This window comes from Piliocolobus tephrosceles, chromosome 9, assembly GCF_002776525.5.
Source record: "Piliocolobus tephrosceles isolate RC106 chromosome 9, ASM277652v3, whole genome shotgun sequence".
In the NCBI taxonomy this organism is placed as follows: domain Eukaryota; kingdom Metazoa; phylum Chordata; class Mammalia; order Primates; family Cercopithecidae; genus Piliocolobus; species Piliocolobus tephrosceles.
In genome coordinates, this window is record NC_045442.1 from 11,607,346 (window position 1) to 11,628,012 (window position 20,667).

General features: G+C 48.4%; 1 protein-coding gene across 2 annotated transcripts in view; it reads right to left on the reverse strand.

The window, feature by feature from the left end:
* The window catches only part of TACC2 (transforming acidic coiled-coil containing protein 2), a 234,980-nt gene that overhangs the window by 135,157 nt on the left and 79,156 nt on the right, over positions 1-20,667 (reverse strand). The window contains exon 1 of one of the 2 annotated variants that reach the window (XM_023224385.2): positions 4,271-4,619. The exons of the other annotated variant lie outside the window; for it this stretch is intronic. The gene's annotated coding sequence lies outside the window, so the exon portion shown is untranslated. Of the gene's footprint in view, positions 1-4,270; positions 4,620-20,667 lie in introns of those variants that run through there. 2 annotated transcript variants of the gene reach the window in all.

Genomic DNA, 20,667 nt, shown 5'->3' on the forward strand with positions numbered 1-20,667 from the left:
TTTTCTAGGCAAATATAAATGAACAATTAAAAGGGAAGGTGGCAGCTGGGTGCGGTGGCTCACACCTGTAATCCCAGCATTTTGGGAGGTCGAGATGGGCGGATTACTTGAAACCAGGGGTTCGAGACCAACCTGGGAAACATAGCAAATCCTGGTCTCCACTAAAAATACAAAAAATTAGCCAGGCATGGTGGTGCACACCTGTAGTCCCAGCTGCTCGTGGGGCTGAGGCAGGAGAATCACTTGAACCCGGGAGGTGGAGGCTGCAGTGAGCCAAGATCACGCCACTGCACTCCAGCCTGGTGACAGAGCCAGACTCTGTCTCAAAGAAAAAAAAAAAAAAAGATTTCTAAGACCAGAGAGGTTGACCTCTCCCAGGAGCAGAGGAAAAACTGTGGCCCTGAGATTTGAGGGACTTCATCTAACGTCGCAAGCATGCTGATTTTGTTGCTAGTGGCAAAATTTGAATATATATGAAATACTGCAACAAATTTAAATCATTGTAATGAAAGTATTAATGATAACAGCAGTCATAAGGGCCACTCACATTGTGAGCACTTCTGTTTGCCAGGTGTTGTGTGAAGGGCTTTGCACGCACTCACTCATGCAGCAAGACTGTCTCAAAAAAAAAAAAAAAGGGAGTGTGGCAAAGCAATGGAGATGAACAAAAATGAAGCCCAGATAACCAGCTCGTGAATGGCAGAGTCAATACATAGCTTCTAAATAAGGAAGAACTGCATTTCATAGTATGTCTCCTGGTTTGCATTTAAAACCTACACTAATGCACACAGGCTACAGCAGGTGTTAGGAAATCAAGCTCCCCTGTATCAGTACTTTTAATCATAACCAGATGAAAAATATGAACACCACTGACTTTCCATTGCACAGCTCTTTACAGCTTGTTTATCAAGTATTTTCATGTGCATGACATCACCGTCCTCTCCAGCTTTGAGAGCCAGGTGGGCAGGGATAACTGGCCCCACCGTCTACAAGAAGGAAGGTGACTCAGATAGTTCACAACATCACGACTCGCTTAAGGTCACACAGCTGGTAAGAAGTATGGCAGGAACTCTAATATAGGACCTTTGTCTGTAAATTCTGGGCTTTCTCTATACTGCCCTTCCCCAACCTAAGGAAAATAAAGTATTGGGGACTTTGCTTTCTGTCAATTAGCAGCCGTGAATACACTTGCAAAGTGACAGATTGACACTCTATACCACTGTGGATAGCAGACAGAGGGAGGGGGACAGAGCTGATACTCAACACAACTGAAATGACACCTCCATTACAGAGGATGGGCTGCTCTACGCTCCCTGGAGAATTTCACTTGCTCCTCTGTTTTCAGATACATTGCTCTGCAAACTTTGGTTTTCCTGGGTCTTCCTTCTCATGCCTCCCGTTTCTCCTGAATGATTTCATAATCCTCAGAATGTTCTATCACCACAGGGAGTTGCTGTGAAAATGATTATTGGGGTTATGAACCAAGGACTGTGACCTCAATAGGGGAGAGGCAGGAAAAAAAAAAAAAAAACCCAGCTAGCCACCAAGACAGATTTCATAGACCTTGGTCACGAGGGCACCCAGCCCTGCAGCCATCTCTGTGCTCCTCTAGCCAGCACTAGTCACTGATTTTATCGCCAGTTTCCTAAACCATCTCCTGATCATCTGCGCAAAAGTTGCAAGGGCCTGCTAAACCCCAACTACAGTAAATCCAAGAACGGTTTGCTCTTGGCTGTGGAAACAAGTCCTGAAATACACCCACACATACATGTACACATATGCACATACACACACATAGGTACTCTCATTCAAGCCTTCATTCTCTCCCAGCCTCCTCTACGCTTACAGCCCAGAGCTGAGCAAGCCCAGAGACCCTTTCTTTCATCCTCCCAATTAGGACTGTCTCTCATGATTCCTCAAACTCTGGCAGCATCCTCTATCAGAATGCTGTTGGCATTGGGGTGAGGCAATTCTCGGCTGTGCAGGACTCTCATATGAGAGTGACCCTAGCCCTCCCCCACTAGACGCCAATAGTATCCTCCCCAGTCACTGGGACAACCAAAAATATCCTCTTAATAGCAGTTCCCTCCCTAGTCACTGGGACAACCAAAAATATCCTCCCACATTTCCAGACATCCCCTCCTGGGACACTATCCCTCACCACAAAGCCTGCCCAATATGTGCATGCTCAAGTATCTCTCTCTCTCTCTCTCTCACACACACACACACACACACACCTGCCTACCTCCTTGAAGGTGGGAGCTGTGTCTTATTCAATTCAACCACTCTCTATCTCCCGGGCTCCCTGTTACTCTTGTGGCATGGCATTGTGAACCAGACATATCTTTCCTCAAGCAATGTCTGTCTCCATAGAAGCATCAAACACAAATAACCAGGATACAAAGCCTAATAAAACCGATGAGGCTGCAGGACTTGGCACAGAGAACACCAGGTCAAGTGTCTGGAGCCTGGGGTCGGAGTCCTACCTTGATGTGTGGCCCTGGCCAAGGCCCTGGGCTTCTCTGAGTCTCCCTTTTCGCATCCGTAAAACGAAACCATGATCTTTAACTTTCCTTCTTGCTAAAATATTTTAAATGTTCAAGCACGTTTCTTGAACATTTTAAGAGACAAAAGAGGATGGCTGGAACAGAGAGACAAGGGGCTAATTCTATCTAGGTTCCACAGAGGGAGCAGCATTTGACCTGAAGATTTCCATAAGGTAGTTCCATAACACCAGTATATGAATAACTGTAATGCAAGCAGGTCATATTCCATGATCACACTTTCTGAGGCTAGGGATGTAACTTTTGATGAGAGACTAGTGACTCTTTTAGTTGCTGTGGCATTTGCACAAGGAGGGTGGCTGCTGGCCTATTTGCTGCTCCGATTCCCCTCCCAGAGAATGAGTCCCAGGCAGAGCCTGTGAGAAGGAGCCCCGTGGGAATCCACTCACCCGCCTGGCTCACTGGCCCCATTCTCAGGAGGCCCTCCCTCCTGGCCTCAGAACGGAAAGCCAGCTGCTCCGGGAGGGAACTCACTGTGCGATTCTCAACAAAACCCTTCCGCCAAGTTCCATCAACTGTCAACCTTAAAAACACTGCTGAAGATTCAACTGTTCATCTGCACGTGCATCTCAAAGAATGGAAACCACAGACGAAACACTGCCTCACGTCACAGTCCCAGGAAAAAGTCATTTCCAGATATCATGGAAACGGCTTTTGAAATGTGGCCTCAATAGGAAATCAGAGAAATAAGAATGGGGAGAGTTCTCTGCCTGGTAACAGAGCCGCACCTTCCTCCGGCATAGCACAGGAAACTGCCCTAGGATCCTCAATGTACCACGTCCTGTGACACGAGGGCCCCGCGCCACCCCTCCTTAGGCCCCACTTCCATTTCCCCTCCACAATGTCTATTTCAGCTGTATTTCAACCCGCTATCACATTCTCCTGTCCTAGCATTTGACAGAGTCTGAAGATAGCAACAACAGTTAACAGTGATGATAATGAAGCCATTTTAAGAAAAGACCAGGACTGAAGAGGACACCTGGCCACAGCGTGGTGCATTCGGCGCTCGGAGCCTGGGCAGCAAATCCCAGCGCCCCGAGACTGGATTTCCAGGACACCCCGAGGCAGAGGCGCACTCTGCGGCGGGAGCCAAGGACGCAGTGGGGACGCTCGGGCGGGTCACGTGCTGCGCCCGATCTCCGAAGTGCGCTCGGCCCTGCTGACGTAACTATTCGAGAATTTAAAAGTCCCAAACTCGGAGGAAATCTGCGCAGAGTTTTATGGCTATTCCACGCGCCGTCGTGACCCGCCGGGGATGCCCCCGCGCGACCCAGTGGGTCCACACAAGCTGGGAAAGAGCCTGGTGGGAAGGCGCGGAGGCCGCCCAAGGGCGGGACCCCAACCCTGGCGGGGAGCCCGGTCACGGGCGCCAACCACAACCACGCGCGGGGACCCCAAGCGCGAGCGGGAATCCCAGCCACGGGCGCGCGCCGCGAACCACGGGCTTTGACCCCCGTGCTTCCACTCAAGGGAACCAGGCTCCCGGGCAGACACTCTGGGGCCCGCGGTTTCCCCGCAGCCACACTCCTCTGCCAGCAGGGGACCGAATGTGTAGTTAGCCACTTTTCCACCCTCGGCCAGTCCCTGCCGGGGAAAGCCGAAATGAGCTTTGGCCACTTCCAGTACGCCTTTGTCTGGGGGCCAAGGTCCTTCGGGCGCCCGTCTTCTCCCGACCCCGGCCGCCCTTCCGTGGCCCCGGCACTTACCCGCCCGGGGAGATAGGGGATGGCCCGCACGGAGCCGCCTTCGTTCGGACACGCAACTGCCAAAGAGCCCGGGGGCGCTGGGTTTTCCGAGCCCGGTGGCGGCGCGGCGCGTGGGGTCACCACGGCCCGGTGCGGCCCTGGGACGCAAAGTTTCCCGGGACAACGGCGCAGGGCCGGCGTGCCTCCCCGAAAGGCTCGGGAAAAGTTGCAGCACAAAAGGCCAATGACTGGGCGAGCGGCGGCGGCCGGGCCAGGCTCCTCCCCCAGCCCTGGGCGCTCCGAGCCGGGCCAGCGCTCGGCCAGCTGCTCGCGCAGGGCGCCCGCCGCTCTCTCCTCCCCGGCCAGGAATGCGCGGGGCCGGGCGCGCCCAGACGCACCGAGGGGCCCGCGGCCGCAGAGCGGCAGGCGAGAGACGCACGGACCGACGGACGCGCAGCCCGGCCGCTGCTCCTGGAGGCGCTGCAGACTTCCAGGAGTCTCTGAGTCATGACAACTTGTTACTGTTCTTAGTTTGTCCACGGCCTTCCACTACGCATGGCAACGCCGGGAAGGCTGTGGCGTGAGAACGGACTGGGAAGGTCAAGTACAGGCCAGGCGGCCCGCGCTTCCTCTGCGGGGCCTTTGCCCGCCTGAGGCTACCCGGAGCCTCAGAAAGAAGCTGGAGGTGAAATAGTGCCTCGCTTGTTCCTGGGGCCAAATTCCGGCCCTTTTTTCTTCACCTGTGTGGGATTAGTGGTGCTTAACCACGGAAAGCGCGGGCTGTGCTAGAGTTTGCAAAACTTGTTGACGTGCGTTCTGTTTGGCTGTTGCGCACTCTGAAGTCGGCAGAGGTTAAATCCAAACCAATTCCTGCTGCCATATTTCTAGGAATTATGTATCTATTGGCATGTGAGGTTTTCCTTTAAGGGCCCAACTCCTTCACTAACATGGACCTCACACCCATGAGAGGTGGTGCTTACCTGCCAATACCATGGCATATCACCTTTTCTCTAGAAATTTCTGCAGCTAGGCCCCAATCATGAAAAGCTTATATAGATACCAGGCTTTCAATTTTAAGTTTAGTGTCACAGAAAGCACTGCTGTAGATTATATACTTAGGGACCAAAGGGCAAGAGACTCAGAAATTACTCAGCACTTCCTTTCCTCCTCTTAAAGAAACAGATCTTACGAGCCCCTAATGAGGATTCTCTGTAGAATAAAGAAATAAGACTTATACTGCCTTCTGCGAAAATACTGGTTTTTTAAAATAACGCAGTGCTTCTAAGAGTCACATTTCTGATGAAAATTTAAATAGATTCCTTGTTCACATCCTTATCACGGATTTCCTGGTATCATATTAATGTGTCCATTTTACAAGTATGATAACTGAGACCCAAATAGGCTAGTTTAAATGTATACCATCTACTGTTAGTGAAGAGACAATGGGAATGCCCAGTCTTCAAGGTTCTTGTGCTTTATAATCCTAGGACTTTGGAAGGCCGAGGCGGGCAGATCACGAGGTCAGGAGATTGAGGCCATCCTGGCCAGCATGGTGAAACCCCGTCTCTACTAAAAATACAAAAAAAAAAAATTAACTGGGCATGGTGGCATGTGCCCGTAATCCCAGCTACTCGGGAAGCTAAGGCAGGAGAATGGCTTGAACCAGGGAGTCGGAGGTTGCAATGAGCCGAGATTGCACCACCGCACTCCAGCCTGGCAACAGAGTAAGACTCCGTCTCAAACAAACAAAAAAACAAAAACAAAAGGTTCTAAAATGTAGTTCTAAAAGGACCTAAATGTAGGTCATATCCATTTATGGTAGAAACATACACTGCTCACCACCATGTAAGCCCCAGCACCCCAACTGAGCAAAGAGCCAAGATGAATTTGAGGTGCCATCCCGTTCCTGTGAAACAGCCCCTCCCAGTTGACAGATGCATATCCTTCAGGACAGAAGAAGGTGCCACTCTGTTTCAAAACCTACTGGTAGGTCTGTGTGGTTGGCAAAAGGAAGGCCCCGGCAAGATGGCCACATCTTCATCCCTGGAGTTGTGAATATGTTAAGTTACATGACAAAGAGGAATGAAGGTTGTAGATGGAATTAAAGTTGCTGAAGTCACCTGACTTCAAACTAGGGAGGCTAGCCTGGAGTATCCAGGTGGACCCAATGTCATCATGAAAGTCCTTTAATTGGAAGGAGGAGGAAGAAGAGAGTCAGAGAAAGAGACGTGGCTGTGGAAGCAGAGTGAACGAGAGATTAGAAGATGCTGACTTTGAAGACAGAGGAAGGTACCATGAGCCAGGGAATGTGAGCGGCTTCTAGAAGGTGGAAAAAGAACGAACGTGGATTTTTCCTCGAGGGCTTCCAGAAAGGAACACAGCACTACTGAAACCTTGATTTTAGCTCAGTGAGACCCATGTTAGACATTTCACCTACAGAACTCCTAGTAAAATAAATTTGTGTTGTCTTAAGCCAAAATTACTAGTTTTGTGGTAATTTATTATGGCAGCCACAGGAAACTAATGCAGTAGGTACCTGGTTATTACTGTGACTTAATCCCTTCTTTGAAGGATTTGTTGTTGTTGTTGTTGTTGAGACGGAGTCTCACTCTGTCCCCCAGGCTGAAGTGCAGTGGCGCGATCTTGGCTCACTGCAAGCTCCACCTCCCAGGTTCACGCCATTCTCCTGCCTCAGCCTCCCAAGTAGCTGAGACTACAGGTGTAAGCCACCACGCCCAGCCAATTTTTTTGTATTTTTAGTAGAGACGGGGTTTCACCGTGTTAGCCAGGATGGTCTCGATCTCCTAGACCTCGTGATCCACCCACCTTGGCCTCCCAAAGTGCTGGGATTACAGGCGTGAGCCACCGTGCCCAGCTGAAGGATTTAAGAAGATAGCTTAGATTTCATTAACATCTCCAGAGTCTAAGGTTATTCACTGTAGGAGAACCACTCTGGTTGAGGAAGGCTGACCTCAGCACCTCTCTGATGAATGACCGAGCTCAGGCAGTGCAGTGGTCTTGAGCAGCCAGCATTCGGACACAGCCATGGTCCCATGTAGGACCAACTCATCAGAAGATGAAGTCAAGGGCTCCTAATATCATACAGGACTGAGCCTCAAATCCTGCCACACAACAGAAATACATCCACATCAGAAACTCTTGGCCAACCCACACAGCTCTGTTCCTAGTCACGACCAGAAATCCTGCCTGGACAGTGAACCTAGAGCTACAGTAAATGTGCACTGCCATCTCCTCCTGCTCCAAGTCAGGGTAGCAATGCAATACAGAGGAGGGAAGATGCAGGCTTGTGCTGTCTGTCTTGGGATACCTGGAATCTACTGAAGACTGACTTGCAGGCAGCAACACGTGCCTCAGAAATTGCATCCATGGCTGAATCTTTACTTCCCAAGGATTCTTTCATTCTGCGTACCAGGCTATGGTTCTGCATCAGGGTGGTCTGTATATGTGTTTACAGCAAGGCTCTACTACAGTAGCTGCTAAACTCTCTTCTCCAGAGTCCTAGGGTTTCTAGAGTTATCTTAAAGACATCCATAGCACCTGCAAAGAGAGCTGTTTCACTTTTGTCATATCTTTAAGTTCCACATAAGATTTTATTTAGAGAAGAGGTTCACTAGGAGGCAAGGGGGAAAAATGAAAATGTGAAAACACTAATTTTATAGAGAACTTCTGCTGAAATCCAAAGAAGGAGATGGACTTACCCAGAGTCAAAGGCAGCATAGCGACAGAGCAAGCCTCCGGAATGCGGACTTTAAAAAACTTTAGTGGAAAGAACCGGATAATACACCCTATATATAACACCCAGATCCAACATGATCAAATTATGGCTAATTCCATTTTATCTACAATCCCACTTTCCCTCTGCTACCCAGATTGTTTTGAAGCAAATGCCAGATAGCATCATTGCATCAGTTAATATTTCTGTCTGAATCTCTAAAGGCAAGACCTAGAAAGGGAATTTCTGAAGTCTGAGTCTTCATTCTTCTTGGCCCGCAGCCTCTGCTCGACAGGACTAGCATTGCTGAAGGGACATCTATGACATGAAAATATCAATAGGAGACAACCACGAACCCCAGGCTGTGGGGCTGAAACTCAGTGTCAATAAGACTCAGTGGGTCAATGTTAAAATGCAAATTCCTGGGCCTGGCTCCCAGGCATTCTGATTCAGCACATCAGGAAAGGGGCCCAGAAATGTGCATTTTATCAGGGAAATGCAAATCAAAACCACAATGCCATACCACCTCACTCCTGCAAGAATGTGCTCTCAAAAAATTAAAATAATAGATGCTTGTGGAGATGTGATGAAAAGGGAACACTTTTAATGTAAACCAGTACAACCACTACGGAAAACAGGGTAGAGACTCCTTAAAGAATTAAAAGTAGATCTACCATTTGATCCGGCAGTCCTACTCCTGGCTGTCTACCCAGAGGAAAAGAAGTCATTACATGAAAAAAGATACTTATACATGCCATGTTTACAGCAGCACAATTTGCAACTGAAAAAATATGAAACCAGCTCAAATGCCCATCAATCAATGAGTGGATTAAGAAAATGTGGGCTAGGCGCCACGGCTCATGCCTGTAGCACTCTGGGAGGCCGAGGAGGGTGGATCATGAGGTCAGGAGTTTGAGACCAGCCTGGCCAACATGGTGAAACCCCATCTCTACTAAAAATACAAAAAATTAGCTGGGCGTGGTGGCACGTGCCTGTAATCCCAGCCACTCAGGAGGCTGAGGTAGGAGAATCACTTGAACCCAGAAGGCAGAGGTTGCAGTGAGCTGGGATCACACCATTGCACTCCAGCCTGACGACAGAGCGAGACTCCATCTCAAGAAAAAAAAAAAAAAAAGACCGGTGCGGTGGCTCACGCCTGTAATCCCAGCACTTTGGGAGGCCGAGGTGGGCAGATCATGAGGTCAAGAGATTGAGACCATCCTGGCCAACGTGGTGAAATCCTGTCTCTACTAAAAATACAAAAAATAACTGGGCGTGGTGGCACGTGCCTGTAATCCCATCTACTCGGGAGTCTGAGGTAGGAGAATCACTTGAACCCAGGAGGCCAAGGTGCAGTGAACCGAGATCGCACCATTGCACTCCACCCTGGGTGACAAGAGCGCAACTCCATTTCAAAAAAAAAAATAAAGAAATAGAATAAGATAGATAGATAGATAGATAGATAGATAGATAGATAGATAGATAGATAGAGTGAGCGAGCATGGAATACTACTCAGCCATAAAAAGGAATAAAATAATGGCATTTGCAGCAATGTGGATGGAATTGGAGGCCATTATTCTAAGTGAAGTAACTCAGAAATGAAAAACCAAACGTTGTATGTTCTCATTCATAAATGGGCGTTAAGCTATGCAGACGCAAAGGCATAAGAATTATATAATGGACTTTGGGGTCTTGGGGGAAAGGGTGGGAGGGAGGTGAGGGATATAAGACTACACACTGGGTACAGTGTACACTCCTTAGGTGGCAGGTGCACCAAAATCTCAGAAATCACCACTAAAGAACTTATGCATGTAACCAAACACCACCTGTTCCCCAAAAACCTATTGAAATATATATATATATATTTTTAAAGAAATGTGCATTCTAGAAAGCATATTTTAAATAATTCTTTTTTAAAACATATTATTATTATTTTGTTTGAGACAGAATCTTCTCACTCTCCCACCCAGGCTGGAGTGCAGCGGTGCAATCTGGGTTCACTGCGACTTCCGCCTCCCAGGTTCAAGCGATTCTCTTTTCTCAGCCTCCCAAATAGCTGGGATTACAGGCACCTGACACCACGTCCAGCTAATTTTTGTATTTTTAGTAGAGACGGGGTTTCACCATATTGGCCGGGCTGGTCTCAAACTCCTGACCTCAAGTGATCCACCTGCCTCAGCCTCCCAAAGTGCTGGGATTAGAAGTGTGACCTCAAGTGATCCACCCACCTCGGCCTCCCAAAGTGCTGGGATTAGAGGCGTGAGCCACCGCACCCAGCCTGTAGATAATTCTGAAGGAGATGCTTTTCAGACCACACTTGGAGAAACTGAATCTGAAGTTTTATGGCCAGCATTGTTTGCTTTCAAAACTGCTGTTCTTCCTCTTTGTTTCCTTACTTTTGTTTAAATAATTGGATTAGGCATGGTCCTGTTACACACCCTTGGCCAATGAAACAGAAGAGAAAAAATCAGCTGGGCCTTCTGGAGACAGTTTCCTCACTCATTGGAAGAGACACAAGACAGCATAGCTCCTGACCATCAGGGGTCTTCCTGCCTCTTGACATTGTCATGCGAGAGCACAGTGCCTGGAGCTGCTGCAGCCAGTTTGAAACGATGAGGGGAACATCTGGCTACACTGAATGTGGGTAGAGAGGAAGATGAAAAGGGCCTGGGTCCTCAGTGATGTCACTGAACTAATGAATTACTCAACCTCAGAACTTCCTGCTGGTGCAATGATAAACCTATGATTGTTGAAGTTTTCTTGTACTGGGTAGTCTGTTACTTGTAGCCAACAGCATCTTCAAAGAGCTGTCAACTGTGGCGTTGAGAAGTGCTCATATGGTAGATACTAAACCTAAGGCTTCAGAAAGCAATGAAAGACCACAAAGCACATTATCATTTGCCAAAGGAGTTTTGTGGAATACAAAAGGCAAATCAGTGCCTAGGAAGTAACTGTGGCCCTGTCCACCAAGCAATGCTTTGCTATGCATTTGCAGCTTCCTTTAAAATTCTGTTGTAGCAACAATATTTTGCTTTCCCTGAGAAGTGGAAAGCCACATAAAAATGAGAAGCCAGGCTAGAAACCTGTGCTCAATTTGCCTGACACAGAAATAACCATTAATGGATCAAATACTCACCAGCATCTGCAGTCACCCTCTGAGTGCCCATGTGGAACTGAAAAAATATGAAATCAGCCCAAATGCCCATCAATCAATAAGTGGATAAACATGTTTAGGACAGGGGCTGGGCGCAGTGGCTCACACCTGTAATCCCAGCACTTTGGGAAGCCGAGGTGGGTGGATCACTTGAGGTCAGGAGTTCCAGACCAGCCTGGCCAACATGGCAAAACCCCATCTCTACTAAAAATACAAAAATTAGCCAGGCATGGTGGTGGGCACCTATGATCCCAGCCACTGGGGAGGCTGAGGCAGGAGAATAGTTTGAACCCGAGAGGCAGAGGCTGCAGTGAGCTGAAATCGCACCACTGTACTCCAGCCTGGGCAACAAGAGCGAGACTCCATCTCAAAAAAAAAAAAAAAATATATATATATATATATATATATATGTATACACACACACACACACACACATAAAATGTTTACGATAGGCAAGGCGTGGTGACTCACACCTGTAATCCCAGCACTTTGGGAGGCTGAGGCGGGCAGATCACCTGAGATGAAGAGTTCGAGACCAACCTGGCCAACATGGTGAAACCCCATCTCTACTAAAAATATAAAAAAATTAGCCAGGCATGGTGGTGGACACCTGTAATCCCAACTACTTGGGAGGCTGAGGCAGGAGAATCTCTCAAACCTGGGAAGCAGAGGTTGCAGTGAGCTGAGATTGTACCATTGCATTCCAGCCTGGTTGAAAAGAACAAGACCCCATCACAAAAAAAAAAAAGTGTTTAAGACAGGACGCTCCCTGGAAAGACAGGCACATGCTGGAGGGGCAAGAAGTAGTAATATGGAACCAAAACAGCAGCAGACACCAGGTACAGTCAGAGTTCAGAGCAGGAAGAACCTGAGGCTATGGCATGTACATTAGGGAAGGTAACTTCAGGAGACTGAAGGAAATCTCCATTCCATCTAATGGCTCACTTGTGCCCTACTGGATCAAAGGCCTCTCCCCGATCACTTCCCCCACCATCCCAGACTGCCGATGCCCAATTTCATCCATGTGGAAATCCTGGGAAATGAGACCAGGGACTGGAAGCATCCAAGGCTGGCTGGGTAACTGACGGGAATATGTGATGCGGAAGGTCAGAGGCCAAACCCTCCCCAGACACAGAGCATACTAGTTCCTTGCTGGGAGCTGAGAGTCTAAATCAAAGTTCATACAACTGATTTGTTGATGGGCACCCAAATAGAAGCTTAGGAATGCTGGGGCCCTGAATGACAGCACATTGTCTTCACAGAATCCTAGAGCATCCTGTTAGGGGCCCCCATGCATGCCAGACAGCATAAACTTCCCCAGACTAAAGCAGTTTCAATTAGTTATTCAAAATCACTTTTCAAGTGCTACTACATCCTGGCCCTGTGCAAAGCACTAGGGTTAAAAAGTGAGATGCAACATGGTTCCTATGATTACGTCTGTCATCAGATAACGACGGCTACCACATGACAGAGATAGGAAAGGAATATTTTAACTAGTGTTGGAAGACGTATGGGGAGATTTTCCAGAAGAGGGAATAGTTAAGCTGAGTTTTAGAGGATAAGTCAGTGTTACCATATTAGGATTTCTCAGATTAGAGTATTTCAATAGTTATGCATTTCAATATTAGGAAAAAGATACCATGAGCACACCAACCCGTAACTCACAGACATTGACTAGTAACACAACGAAATAAGAAATGAAAGCTGAGCCTGGTGGCTCACGCCTGTAATCCCAGCACTTTGGGAGGCCAAGGTGGGAGGATCACTTGGAATCAGGAGTTTGAGACCAGCCTGGCCAACATGGTGAAACATTGTCTCTACTAAAGATACAAAAAAAATTAGCTGGGCGTGGCAGCAAGCGCCTGTAATCCCAGCTACTCTGGAGGCTGAGGCAGAAGAATCGCTTGAACCTGGGAGGCGGAGGTTGCAATGAGACAAGAAGGCACCACTGCACTCCAGCCTGGGTGACAGAGCAAGACTTCGTCTCAAAAGAAAAGAAAATCATAAAATAAAATAAAAATGAAGCCATTTTTAATAAGTAGATATAAAGATAGTAAATAGATAATAACACAAGTAGTGTACAGAGATGGTAAATGTCATGAAGGTGGCCCATGAATGATTGACACTGGTGAAACACTGAGCTGAAAAAAGAAGAGGACATGGACCAGGAGAAGAGAGGTAGAATATTCTAGGTAGTAAGAACTGAATCTCTTCACTTCTTCAATTGCATCTCCAATGCCTTCTAATAAGGAAGTATATGATTAAGTCATTCATCAAGTATTTATTAAGACCTACATTTGGCCAGGCGCGGTGGCTCACGCCTGTAATCCCAGCACTTTGGGAGGCCAAGGCAGGCGGATCATGAGGTCAGGAGATCGAGACCATCCTGGCTAACACGGTGAAACCCCATCTCTACTAAAAATACAAAAAATTAGCCGGGCACGGTGGCAGGCGCCTGTAGTCCCAGCTACTCGGGAGGCTGAGGCAGGAGAACGGCGTGAACCTGGGAGGCGGAGGTTGCAGTGAGCCAAGATCGCACCACTGCAGTTCCGCCTGGGCAACAGAGCAAGACTCCATCTCAAAAATAATAATAATAAATAAAATAAAATAGAAATAAAAAAGACCTACATTGTGTTAGGTACTTCTAGGAGCTGTAGAAACGGCAGTGAAGAGACAACATCCTTGCCTTCATAGACAATGCCTTCTAGATAAGGACAAAAGGCCACATTCATTAAACACCAAATAGAGGCAAAGTCACTTAGGGCCATGGGCTGTTTTAATCTTATAATGCCTGTGTACTGTCTCTTGAAAGAGGGCATGGTCTCCTTGAGGTCAGGAAACAAGCCTTCCTGCAGTGCTCACCAGGCAGCTGGTAGGCTGGGCCTCCGCTAGGTTGACCCCAGTCCAGTGCCCATCGTCCTCCATCCTTCCTCTCTCCTGCAAGACAAGTCCCCCGCCTCTAGGACCAGCCTCCCTCAGCTCTACAGCTCAGGACCACCTTGCCCCGTGACACTCTTCTTCTCCCACAGGACAGCATCTCGGGGCTTCACTCAAACACCAAGAATTCAAACTGAAAGGGTATGTGGAGCCTAGAAGATGACCCCATTACCTACCAGCTTTGAAGAGTAGCAAAATACCATCCACATGCCAACTTGCACTGTGCCTTCCCCACTTAATAACTGGAAAAAGAACACCAAAAAGGTAATTTAAAAGCTTTTCTAAAATAACCACAATAATATTAGACACCATTTGTGAGCACTGGTCACAAAGATGGCCCTCTGCTAAGTGGCTCCCATCTCTTCTTTGCCTTAATTCTCTTAATGAGCCTATGCAGCAGGTATTGCTATTGTCCTTAGTTGGCAATGGAGGAAGCAGGCTTTGAGTGGTGAACTCACCCAGAGGCCACACTGAGCAGCGCCACAGTTCATACACAGGCTCTGCATGGTGCAGAACTCAAACTCCTCACCAGTCTACAGTGACCAAGGCTAAACCATAGGTTATTTCTTATATACTTTAAACATGTCAGGAGGGGAATATGCCATGAGGAACCCAGCCATATCATAGGAATTCAGCCCTCACACTCATAATATAAGATCCATTTCACTGGTGAACTCCGAGGAACTTTCTTTCTTTCTTTTTTTGTTTTTTTCTAGAAGGAATACTGCTTTGTTCTTCTGAGCTAAGTCCTCACATTCCATGATGGGCTGTATAAGCAGCAAGATACATTCCTGAACTGCAACCCAGCAAAACTTGGTTACAGGGCAAGGAGACGTATTTGTAGAAGGGATTCAAGCCTTCTAAAAATTCAGCCATTACCTCCACCCATGCTAAGATGAAATGTCAGTCTGAACCCAAAATATACACAAGGAAATGTGTGGGGGCAGCTCTGCACATGGCTCTCAGGCTCAGCCAGAATTTCTAGATGTGGCCTCAGCATTTTCCTCAAGGGCACACAAAGCCCAGTTCACACAAGCCAGGTCTGCACTGCTCGGACAGACATGTGTTCCATGAGCCAAAGTGCTGACCCCTGGTCTCACAGGCCAAATGTACCTGACCAGGCTCCCCCAGGAGCCAATGTGTTCCTGCACTTGAACTTGGCCTAGTCCCAATTTAAAATAAGCCTTTGACTAAATAGGAGGCAACACCTTCCCTGCTGTACCTTCTCTGGCAGAAAAACAACTTTCTCTAGGAGACAGTCAGATATCCGCGTGACATCAGGGCAAAGCTGAAAAATAAAATATTGGATAGATCAGCCGCAGTAGTGCGAGGGTCTGGCGGGGCCAGGAGTGAGGCGCGGTTACAGGGTTCAGTGCAGCCTATGCAGTGGGCATGATGATGTAGATGTCTTATGCTGCAACAGACAAAGAAGCATCTGAGAGCCGAGTTGGTTTGATTTTCTTCTGTGTGCCTTAGGCCAGCTGTTCCGTATTGTGTAGAAATACCTGGCGAAATCTGGTTTAGTGGCTATGCGGGTGTAGCCTGGGGGTAGTACATTTCAAAGCTACCCCCAGGCCACACCCGCATGGCCACTAAACCAGAAACTCTGGGGGTGGCATCCAGGCATCAACATTGTTTTTAAGCTCCATGGGAGTTTTCAGTGTGCAGCCAATGTTGGGAAGAGGGCCCCAGACCCCTTGCTACTCAAAGGGTGGCCCATACACTCAACAGCACTGCCCAAACTCTGACAGGTGAAGAGTCGTGCAGTACCTTGTAGTAGACAATACTGTCTAGGTTTGCGTAAGCACACTTTACGATGTTCACACAATGATGAAATCGCCCAACAATGCATTTCTCAGAGCAGCTCCCCATCATTAAGCAATGCATGACTGTAAAGATACCAACTCAGCAGGCCTCAGGTAGTACCTGAGACCCTGCCTTTGTCGTCTTTTTTTTTTTCTTTCTTTTTTTTTTTTTTTTTAAAGGATGGGGTTGGCCGGGCACAGTGGCTCACGCCTGTAATCCCAGCACTTTGGGAGGCTGAGGCAGGCAGATCACAAGGTCAGGAGATCAAGGCCATCTTGGCTAATATGGTGAGATTCCATCTCTATTAAAAATACAAAAAAAAAAAAAAATAGCTGGGCATGGTGGCAGGTGCCTATAGTCCCAGGTGTTTGGAGGCTGAGGCAGGAGAATGGCGTGAACCCAGGAGGCAGAGCTTCCAGTGAGCCGAGAACATGCCACTGCACTCTAGCCTGGGCGACAGAGCAAGACTCTGTCTCAAAAAAAAGGATAGGGTTTTGCCATATTGCCCAGGCTGGTCTCGAACTCCCGAACTCAAGTGATCCTCCAGCCTTGGCCTCCCAAAGTACTGGATTACAGGTGTGAGCCACCCTGCCCAGCTAAACACAACCATTCCATAAACATTTGTTGAGGGGCTACTATGTGCAGCCCACTGTGCTAAGGACTGGGGACCAGGCACAGTCCCTGCCATGGTGGGGGACTCTCTCCAATAGTGAGAGATGGTCCTTGGGTGATAGATGTGCCAGCTCTGGTCAAGCATTTCCAGTGCACTATTTCACTGAATCCTCGTGAGGTAAGTACTAATTTTATACTCATTTTGCAGGTGAGGAAACTGAGACCTCATGAGACTAAGTAATATGACGAATGTTGTACAGTGAATAAGCAGCAGATTTGAACCAGATCTGTCCAGCTCGAAACACCCAATCTCCTCTACAAATGACAAAATCTGATTCACCAAACTGTAATACACTTGCCCCTGTCTTAAAATTACTGTCAAGGTACAGAAAGGAACCTCGCTACTCTGGTGGGAGATGGGGGTACTCCTGGGGAGTGGAAGGGTTGGGAAGGCTTCACAGAACTACGTTTGTCTGAGCCTCTACTGTCTCTTGAACCAGAATGTGGTCCCATCATGGGCTACAGGTAAAGGAAGGGGCAAGGCAGGCAGAGGGGTCACCCAGAGACACAGGCACATGGGTCTGGCCAAAAGCTCTCAGCCACACTGGAGTTCCTGCCTCTTATGCCTTTACAGTCTGGGCCTGCTTCTGCACTCATACCTTTCTCCACAGTTTTATACCAAACGAAAAGGGGTTAAGAAGAGAAGGCCTAGCTGGGCGCTGTGGCTCATGCCTGTAATCCCAGCACTTTGGGAGGCCAAGGCGGGCAGATCACTTGAGGTCAGGAATTCGAAACCAGCCTGGCCCACATGGTGAAACCCTGTCTCTACTAAAAATGCAAAACAGTTAGTTGGGCGTGGTGGTGCGTGCCTATAATCCCAGCCACTTGGGAGGGTGAGGCAGGAGAGCTGCTTGAACCGAGGAGGTGGAGGTTGCAGTGAACCAAGATCGGGCCACTGCACTCCAGCCTGGCCAACACAGCAAGATTCCATCTCAAAAAAAAAAAAAGAAGAGAAGACACAAAATGGCCTTTGTTAGACCTTAGAGCCAGTGGCTTTTCAGGACCTTTCCTTCTCAGAAAGGAGCAAGAGAGTTTCTTTTCTTTTTCTTTTTCTTTCTTTTTTTTTTTTTTTTGAAACAGAGTCTTGCTCTGACGCCCAGGCTGGAGTGCAATGGCTTAATTTCAGCTCACTGCAACCTCCGCCTCCCAGGCTCAAGTGATTCTCCTGTCTCAGCCTCCCAAGTAGCAGGGGCTACAGGCACACGCCACCACGCCCGGCTAATTTTTGTATTTTTAGTAGAGACGGAGTTTCACCATGTTGGCCAGGCTGGTCTTGAACTCCTGACCTCACGTGATTCACCTGCCTTGACCTCCCAAGGTGCTGGGATTACAGGTATGAGCCACTGTGCCCAGCCCCAAAGAGTTTCTGACAGCAAAAATGTCACCCCAGGAGGGGCAATTTTCTACATTCCATTTTTACAGAATCTTCTCCATTGAAGATAAAATATGAACTAAATGAGAGTTATACACAATGCTTCAACAGGAGCCTAGTGGTTCCTAACACATAAGCTTCCCATCTTCATGAAAAAAAAACAAAACTAAACCCTGCAGTGAGCATTAAGTGAATTTTATCTCCCACAAATTTATAGCCTACTTGTAAAGAAACAGAGTTAAGCTGAATTAAGCTGCAGCCTCTGTGCTGTGTGGCCCTGGCTTTCCTTTGCTTGGCTGATAGCATTTGCAGGAGGGTTGCCGAAAAACCACCAGGAAAAGCTAGTTGGGCCAGTGCTTGCAGCTTCTTTAATTCACCACAATTTGGGAAATATGTGGATGCTGCTGGGGAGGATAGACTCAGCTTAGAGTTCAAAAGGAGAACGTTCTGCTGAAACTGGAGTTTTATCTCCTACCGGCTGAGTGTGTCGGAAGGAGACAATGAATGACTATGAATGCCCAAGCCAGGCATGAGGTGGTACCTCATCTCAAAGGTGAGCTTCCCTGCTACCCAGCCTCAGATGCCAGAGGAGCATCCTTCCTAGGTGGCCTGGAAAGGCAGTCTGGCCTGGGGTTGAGACCTAAGTCCAGGCTCAGCACTCCCACTCTTCCCCGAATTCTCAGTCTGCCAATTCTGGCCATGTATATGTTTCAATACCAGCTGCCTGGTCACTTACCAGGAAGGGTCTACTCCTCCAGCTATTATGCTATGGCGTCTGGCAGGCAGGGCCAGATGACTTTTCACCCTGTCCTTTCCTCTAGGAGGTTTGGAATGGGCTCACAGCTCAAAATGTCATGCCAAAATAGTTGAGGCGGTTTGTCCCATGAGATGTGCTCAGCACGGCTGTGCTCACCACACAGGCGCACTCCCACCCACTAATGTTAGCTTGCAGCCTCTCTGCAGCCGCTCCTGGCAAGAGGTTAACCCCAAAGCCCTAGTTTCCACAAGGAAGGGAATGCATTCCCCATGGGTGCCAGATGGCTCCACTTTGCATCCTATACAATATTGCAACATGGAGAGCCACCCCCATTGGGAGGCTGAGGCTACAGAACGGGAAGAAGCATTAGAGGGTAGTGGCACATTCCAACGAATCCAGGCCAGATGTACGTGAACTCTGTGAACCCATGTGTAAAAACACAGGTACTTACCATTAATCTACCTTAATAATAGTCTTATAATCATTTAAATGATGATAGCAATAAAAAAACAGTAATCTCTGATACCTCAGTGCTTACTGCATGCCAGGCGGGCACTTTGCTAAGCTTTTCACACATGTTATTTTTATGTAACTCTCTGTGGTGGACCCTAGCATTATACCCATCTTTCAGGTGAGAAACTGAGGCTTAGGGTGGCTAAGGAACTTGCTGGAGGGTAAAGAGTCTAATAGCAGAGCCAGAAGTTAGATGCAGCTGCCTGCCTCCAAAGTGCTGTCTGACCTTGTTTTCTAGGACAGGAACCCTCAGACTCACCTGATAGCTCGTTGTGTTGAATTATGCAGCAAACATTTATGCAGTGCCGAGGGTGCCTCATGCAAGGTATCAGGTGCTGGGTAACCAAGAGCCATGCCCTGCAAATCTAACATTCTCCAAGAAACAAGATCATAGCTTATTCTCTTAGCCAGAGGCCAAGACCAACTGTCTATCAAAATGGCCACAAACACATATCTAAGCAAACATTTCTAGAAAGACAACCTAGGATCATGATGTCCAACTTCCTGATCCTACAAGGTACACAGTGAGCAGACAGGAGCCCGTGAACGGCTGACTCCTCAGGTGTGTGCTGGGCCCTGGGCTGGTAGTCAACAAACCACATCTGTTGCTCACTTGCCCCACATCAACCTACCTACCTACCCACCTAACCATTTACCCCAAACCTCTTTCTAGCGGAGGAGCCTGTACCCAGCATGTCCTCAAAGCTCATCTCAGCTCTTCCCTCGTGGGAGAGCCCTCGGCTTCTCCTTCTAAGTACCTGCCTGGGTGCACATTTGCTGGGTGGCTGCTGAGCTGGCTGTGGGGATGGAGTTGCCCAGAAGACCCCTTGCCGCTCAGGGACCTTGTCCACAAAGTCTCCACTGCAAGCTGACTTTGTGTAGGGTGTGCCGTGTCTCGTCTCATCTCCCCACTGAAACCCTCCTTTACCCCCAGGAGACATTGTCAGCCCCATTTACCTGCAAAGAAGGTGAGGCTTGGGGCAGTCCTAATAGCACCCAGCATCACTCTTGAGTGGGAGCCGGGATTTAAACTCTGGCCGCCTACCAACCCCAGCCTCCAGCTTGATCTCATCCTAAGCCTCATTTCTCCTCCCTCCTACTCCCGGGGCCCTCTCCCTCCCCTGGGGCAGCTTCAGAGGTCCACTCTTCTCCCACCAAGTGTACTCCTGGCCTGAGAACTGAATGCTGACCGAAATCCACTGTGCATCGGGGTCCTCACTAGGCCCACCCTGCCCACTCTCAGGACATAGACTCCCTTCCCCTGAGTTTCTTCTTCTTTCTTCCTTTCTCCTTCTCCTCCTACTCTTCTTCTTTTTCTTCTTCTTCCTCCTTTTCTTTGAGACAGTACCTCACTCTGTCACCCAGGCTGCACCCAGGAGTACAGTGGTGTGATCTTGGCTCACTGCAGCCTCGACCTCCTGGGCTCAAGCGATCCTCCCACTTCAGCCTCCCGAATAGCTGGGACCACAGGCA